The sequence below is a fragment of the Lampris incognitus genome, chromosome 10 (assembly GCF_029633865.1).
Source record: "Lampris incognitus isolate fLamInc1 chromosome 10, fLamInc1.hap2, whole genome shotgun sequence".
NCBI lineage: Eukaryota > Metazoa > Chordata > Actinopteri > Lampriformes > Lampridae > Lampris > Lampris incognitus.
Genome location: NC_079220.1, coordinates 20,838,910 through 20,846,069, shown reverse-complemented (window position 1 = coordinate 20,846,069; position 7,160 = coordinate 20,838,910). Strand labels below are relative to the sequence as shown.

At 41.6% G+C, this 7,160-nt stretch overlaps 1 long non-coding RNA gene across 1 annotated transcript; it reads left to right on the top strand.

Annotated features, from left to right (window-relative positions):
• Positions 1-2,219: 2,219 nt before the first annotated feature.
• Positions 2,220-6,740, top strand: LOC130119387 (uncharacterized). Its single transcript, XR_008810838.1, has 2 exons — positions 2,220-2,477; positions 4,089-6,740. It is a non-coding gene; the product is annotated as an uncharacterized LOC130119387 (long non-coding RNA).
• The last annotated feature ends 420 nt before the right edge of the window (positions 6,741-7,160 follow it).

Sequence of the window (7,160 nt, the reverse complement as noted above, 5' to 3'; positions counted from 1 at the left end):
GTTCTAGTGTTCAAGGTAAAACTGTTGAATAAAAGGCAATAGAAATAAACTCAAAAACAGTGTGGTTGTGGTGGCAAACTTTGTGATAAAAAGAAAATAGCCAGTCTTGTCTCTGAGTAAGTTTAATTCACAGGAAATTGCACGTATGTGGTCTCAGTTTCGGCAAGGCAAGAATGAGCCCAGAGCATTAGATACATGACTTTTTTTTTACATAAGGTCGGACAAACAACTTGCATATCAGGGTAGATTGTGGTGTTCTGCTGACACCAGACAAAGGGAGCAGCCCCTCCATCTGCAGGTCAGGTGCAAGCTACTTCCCCTTCGGTCATAAGAAGGCCACGTACCAGCCGTCTTTGTTGTGGAGAAGATCACTTCTATAGACTAAGGTAAACAGGGAGAAAGCAGCCACTGTCTCAGCACCAGGGATGTGCCGACAGCAGCGGAAGGGTCAGTTGTAGGCAAAACATAAGTCATATGCAGAAACATTAGTACATGACATCTAACTAGAAACAAGTGGCTCTGTTTGTGTCAGTACAAAGGTTACAGATGAACCTGTATAAGCTTGTATCTCTCCATTACTGTGGTCCACTTTTTTGATGACTATTTTCACAAGATAATGTGGTGTGTATATTTGAAGTGATCTACAGTTGTTGCTATTTCTTATGTTAAATCTAATGCAAACCTAAAAAAAATATATCTGTGCGTCTATGCTTATTTTTGTACACGTCTCTCTTGAAAAAGAGATCCCGATCCCAATGAGATGACTACTGTTACTATTATTTTCGGCTGCTCCCATTAGGGGTCGCCCGAGCGGATCATCCGTTTCCATTTCTTCCTGTCCTCTTTGGCCTTACTCTTTTCCTCTTCACTGGCAGCTCCATATTCAGTATCCTTCTCCCAATATACCCAGCATCTCTCCTCCACACGGGTCCAAGCCATCTCAATCTTGCCTCTCTTGCTTTGTCTTCAAACCGTCCAACCTGAGCTGTCCCTCTAATATACTCGTTCCTAATCCTGTCCTTCTTCCTCCCTCCCAATGAAAATCTTAGCATCTTCAGCTCTGCCACTTCCAGCTCCGCCTCCTGTCTTTTCGTCAGTACCACTGTCTCCAAACCATAACATGGCTGGTCTCACAACCATCTTCCAGTGGTGCCCAACCCTGCTCCTGGAGAGCTATCATCCTGCCATTTTTCACTCCAACCCTAATTTAACACACCTGATTCTACTGATTACCTACTGACCAAGACCTTCATTAATTGAATCAGATGTGTTAAATCAGGGTTGGAGTGAAAACCGGAAGGAGGGAAGCTCTCCAGGAGCAGGGTTGGACACCACGTAAACCTTCCCTTTAACTCTTGATGGTACCCTTCTGTCGCAAATCACACCTGACACTCTTCTCCGCCCACTCCACCCTGCCTGCACTCTCTTCTTCACCTCTCTTCTGCGCTCCCCGTTACTTTGGACAGGTGGCCCCAAGTATTTAAACTTATATGCCTTCGTCACCTCTACTCCTTGCATCCTCACCATTCCACTGTCCTCCCTCTCATTCACGCATAGGTATTCCTTCTTGCTCCTACTGACTTTCATTCCTCTTCTCTCCGAGTTTTAACTCTTTGTGACTGTATTATATATCCCCCAATTTCCAATAATACGATGCTGTATTTTTCATCCCCAGAAAGAAATGTCATCCACATTTAATTTGAGGGGAAAAAACGGGGGGGTCCTACGCAGACCCCCCCCCCATTATTTATTGAACACATTTTCATATACAACGGTACAAACAAAGACACAGACAATATAAAGCAAAAATAAAAAGGAGACAAAAATAAACAAAAAAGATGACATTCTACAATGTCATATGCAGTATATTAAATTCGCCTAGTAATTTAAAGGTCTTAATAGCTTTTTTGTTTTTCAAGATTAAATAAAATGGTGCTATATTGTTTAAATTCATTAATAAAGTGCGGGAAATTTTGCTTAGTTCCTGACCATTTTTTCTTATGAATATGGAATTTTCCAGAAATAATAACCAGTTGTATGATATACAGCATGTTATTTCCAAGCTTGTCTTTACTAAAAATATAGCATTACATCACACATATCTATTTAAATATTCATGTTAAGTCTCTCTCTTTTTTTTTTTTTTTAGAAAGTTGGCTACATCAATCCCAGAACATTCGTGTATATGTTCACTGGAAGAATAGATGAACCTGGGCAACCACGTACTGGGACGCAACGTTTCGAACGTCATATACGTCCTGACGTTTGTTTCGGGGAGGGGCTATTTATCGTTGTTTTCGAGGCTCGCAACTTCCATACTCTCCATTTTGTGACAGCGTTTCAGCCAAACCAAGCAGCGTCCTGTGAAAAAGGGGCTCCAGAGAACGACTAGCCAACGAATCGCTTGCTTGCCGAGTTATTATCCAAAAGCAAATTAAATCGTATCGTATGTCCGCTAACCGGAACCTCAAAACTTGGTAAGCCGTCTTCACCTATGGTGACAAACAAGGTGGGGGAAAGGGCAATTAGTCTTTTTTTATCGTAGCTGGATTAAAAAAAACAGATTATGACAATAATTAGACTACGTGGTAGCGATGATACATTTTGCTTTCCCGAAGCTCATAGGTGCAAACACAATAGAAAAATAATGATTCTGGGAAATAAGCGGATATGATCATGTTGTGTTGGGCCTTTGCGAACACCGAGGCCCCGTTGTCGCGGTGATCCTGCTGGCATGTTCTGATGGAAACGGCGTCCCAAATGCTGGATCAGCTGGCGGTAGAAAGTATGTTGGCGCTGACGTTCATAACAGCCGACTGAGTTCTGTGTCCCTTCAATAACTTGTTTTTTTTTGTGGTCATTTGTCCACTCGACCCTAAACAAGAGGTGGCCGATGTTCCGTTTTTTTTCCTACTGAGGACATTGGGCGAGAACATAAATTGTGTTTTTAGCCAGCAGCTCATCTGCCTAATCGTTCATTTGAAACGTGATTTTAGTGATTTGGCAGCCGTCAGGTAACTACAGCACAGCTATTCAGTACCAAGCAAAGCTAACCACTAGTTTGAGCTATCCAGGGTGGTAGTTGGCATTAAATGTACTTTAATCTCCGTGCTTTACAGCCTTGAGCCTCTTCAAATGGCCTTGTACTAAAATGTTAAAGTTAAAACGCATGTATTTTACCGTACCATGGTCATTTTATCAAGCTAAGCGTCTGCATAGCATCGCAGTTAGCGCTAGGCCTATGAGTAAGAAATTGGGGGTCTCCAGAGCTGGAAATATGACCATCCATATCTTAATGTAATGGCCAGTGTGCAGCATAGGATGACCGCATGTACAACTCTCTGGCATTATCATAATGCAGGAACATCCTTAGTGGGCCTGTGTTTAGCTTTCGTGGTTTAGCTTAAAATATGTGTGGTTTATTGATGGTACCGGCCCCATTTAGAGGTGTGCTACCAGAATATTTTGTGACCCACTCTTTCGTGCCTGAATTTGGATAACTCAAAATGGATGTTACAGTCGTTTGTTGATATAGTTGTCCAACTCGTATCATTAACTGGTATGACCGCCTTTCGCCAGTAAATATGAACGGTGTCCTTTATGCAAATTTCTTGGTGTGCCCCGCCCCCCTCGTAAAGGCAGACCAGCAAACTGTATGGACAAATAGACCTCTAGAAAGAAGAGATGAATATGCCTTTCCTTTTTCAGAAGTTATTCAAACGGAATAATGTTGCCTTAGTCTTTTGGAATGTCCATTTTAATCAGATAAAATGTTCTTCTAAAATGCCCACTAGTGGCGTTTATTTTGAAATTGCAATTTTGGTCCTGTTTTTCTTGTGTGTGTGTGGGGGGGGGGTGTTGCTGTTTCTGCTTTTCCCCAAAGTCTTTTCGGCTATTGCTCACTGCTGGTCAGTCTCAGCTGAAGAGTAGTTACCATCCTAAGTACACCTATTTGAAGATGTGATGCTACCATATTGCCTGATTGTTTATCTGCCAGCTACTTAACCAGTTTTTGAAGGGAGGAAATGACATGTGATTTTTTAATTACACTTTTTGACTTTGTTTTTTTTCTTTTCTTTGTCCAACAGAGGTGTGCCTGCAATGGGACAGTAATCAACTATGGAGAGTATGGTGAAGTGATCCAGTGCAAGAATATCTGCGACTGTCAGTGATTTGTGTTTACTATATACACTGATGAGCCAAACATGACCATTCCCAGGTGAACCGAATAATGTTGATCCTCTCCATATGTGAGCACATCTCAAGGTCTGGGTAGATTAGATGGTAAAACGAACAAACAGTTCTTGTAGTCAACGTGTTGGATGCAGGAGAAATGGGCAGGAGTAAAGACCTGAGTGACTTTGACAAGGGCCAAATTGTTATGGCCAGACGACTGGGCCAGAGCATCTCTGAAACAGCAAGGCTTGTGGGGTGCTCCCGGTCCGCCGTGGTGAGTACCTACCGACAGTGGTCCGAGGAGGGACAAATCACAAACCGGCGACAGGGCGTTGGACGCCCAAGGCTCATCGATGAGCGAGGGCAACGAAGGCTATCCCGTATGGTCCGACCCGACAGAAGGTCTACTGTGGCACAAGTCACAGAAAATTTTAATGATGGTTATGGGAGGAACGTGTCACAACACACAGTGCATCGCACCCTGCTGCGTATGGGGCTGCGTAGCCACAGACCGGTTAGCGTCCCCATGATGACCCCTGTTCACCGTCAGAAGCGCCTACAATGGGCACGCGAGCGTCGGAACTGGACCTTGGAGCAGTGGAAGATGTGGTGTATTCAGGCGGTGTACTCAGGCTCAAAACGGCAGCCTTCAATATCAGACCATTAATATCTGATGAAATATCTCCTTCCAATGTATAATCCTCAAAATTTGGTTTTTAATTTACACATGAGCTCGCCTGCCAGTGTAATCTGAACACTTCGATGCTAAATAGGGGGGCAGTATTCTAAAAGTATTCTAAAATGTATAATGTAACCAATTAGAATACTGATGTTTCAAAACGTGACGTGGGTGGAATACAGATAATTCATTTCTGCATTCTGAGCACATTATACTGTTACTTGTATTGCCATCTCGTGTTTTAACAACAATGGCTTGTGTAATGTCCAGCAGGTGAAAGATTTCGTGAATAAAATAGTGTTGATAAGAGACAGAACAGCCACGGTATCTAGGGAATCCTCCCAGATCAAAGACGTCTGGAAACAACTGGTCCAAGCGATATAGACAGCCCCGTGGTGTTCTGCACAGTATGGATGTGTGGACCAGCCATTGCTTTAGACACCACTAGGCTAAACAGGCTAAGAGTAGCTGGAGGACTCTTTGATGGAAAGAAAAGTTAACTGCTTCTAGCAGACACGACAACAATATTTGTAAAAGACAAAAATGATTCCATTTATTTCAAGAGAAGATAGATAGGTAGAATTTATGGCAAGACACTTTGGTTTAAAAAGCACAGGAATGAATTAGTACCTTAAACCTAGCCATCAGGGAACCATACTTTCGCTGACGGTCCTATAGGAAGCATGTTTTGCCCAATCATTCAAGTTTGACACCACTAAACTAGATTCTTTGGGGAAGGTTCAACAATTGAAATGCATATATGTTTGCAAACATTGATTGACAATTTGATTCTATTTAAGTGCATCACATTTGTTAAAAGTGCTCTTTACTAGTTGAATCAAGTTGTGGGTTGCAGCAGGCTGTAGCCTGTCCCAGTATGCGCTAAACAGAGGGCAGAGACACTCTGGGCATCTGCTCATCCATTGTAGGGTCAACACACAGTCACTTACACACCATTTGCACCAATGGGCAATTTAGAGTATTCACTTCAACCTACATGCACATCAGTGGACTGTGGGAGAAAACTGCGAGTCACCAGAGAGAACTACCAACAGAAACTTTCAAACTCTCAGAAGGAGTTGGCTCCATCACAGGAACCTGTTGCCATGAAGTAACCTTGCTAACCACTAAGCCCACATATGCAGACCTATCAGTTCTGGTGTTCAAGGTAAACCAAGTGTTTGAATAAAAGGCAACAGAAATAAATTCAAACAGTGATCCACTTTTTTTCACAAGATGACGCAGTGTGTATATGTGAAGTTTACTACAGTTGTTAGCGTTTATCAAATGTTTAATTCATGTTTGCTTATTTAATGGTTTAAGAATTTATGTCGATGCTCCCTTTGCTCATATGTTAATAATAATGAAATTGGGTCGATGGCGGTAAGGATGCGGGTTGCTTTCTGTCACGTCATACACTCGGATCTGGTTGTGTGTAATTACTCAAAAAAACCACTGGTATTTGATGAAACTTACATTGTCCATCACACCACTGCATTTGGACTGATTGATCCCGGAAGAGTTTACTATTTTCATTGTTCACGTGTGTCATGTGAACATTGAAAATAAATCTGTACTTGCAGCCTCAGTCCCCGGCCACATGGACGTTTAGCACGTCTATGTAGGCTGGCATGTTTAGGCATACAGATAGTCTTAAGGTATTACAGCAATGGAAAACACTCCCCTTTATGGGTGTGCAGTGGAACCACTGTATTTGTATTTGTTGAGATAAATTCATTTTTATTTATTTTTGATAGAAACCAGAAATGGGCAGGATTCAATTGGTTCCATACAAAGGAAGTCCTTTTTTAGATGTAGATCCATTGCCATTGATAGTTTTTATATATAATGTGTGTCATCCATGAATAAAACTACAAACTTGCAACGTGAAACTTCGTTATTCAAGAGATGTGCTGGAAGTCATGTTCAGTATTCATGATAGTTTGCAGGTTTCATCAGTTTTTAAGTACTTGACGTCTTCATGTGTTAATTTTGAGGTTTTGTTTTTATAAAAATATGTTATAAATAAAAGCTGAATGATCATAGCCCAAACTTTAATGTTGGATAACAGTCACATGAAATACAAAAATATGTGACCAGAGCCTCACCACCAACACCCTCTGGGGACACTGAGCAAGCAGAAATTAAATTTTAAAAAATCAATTGTAACTATACCCAATAACACATCAACCATTAACACCACCATCCCAAACCACTAAATCCGAAGACTTTTCCAAATAAAACACTGTATACCAACGCAAACCTAAAAAAAAAACAGAAAATGTATACATTTAACCCAAACACC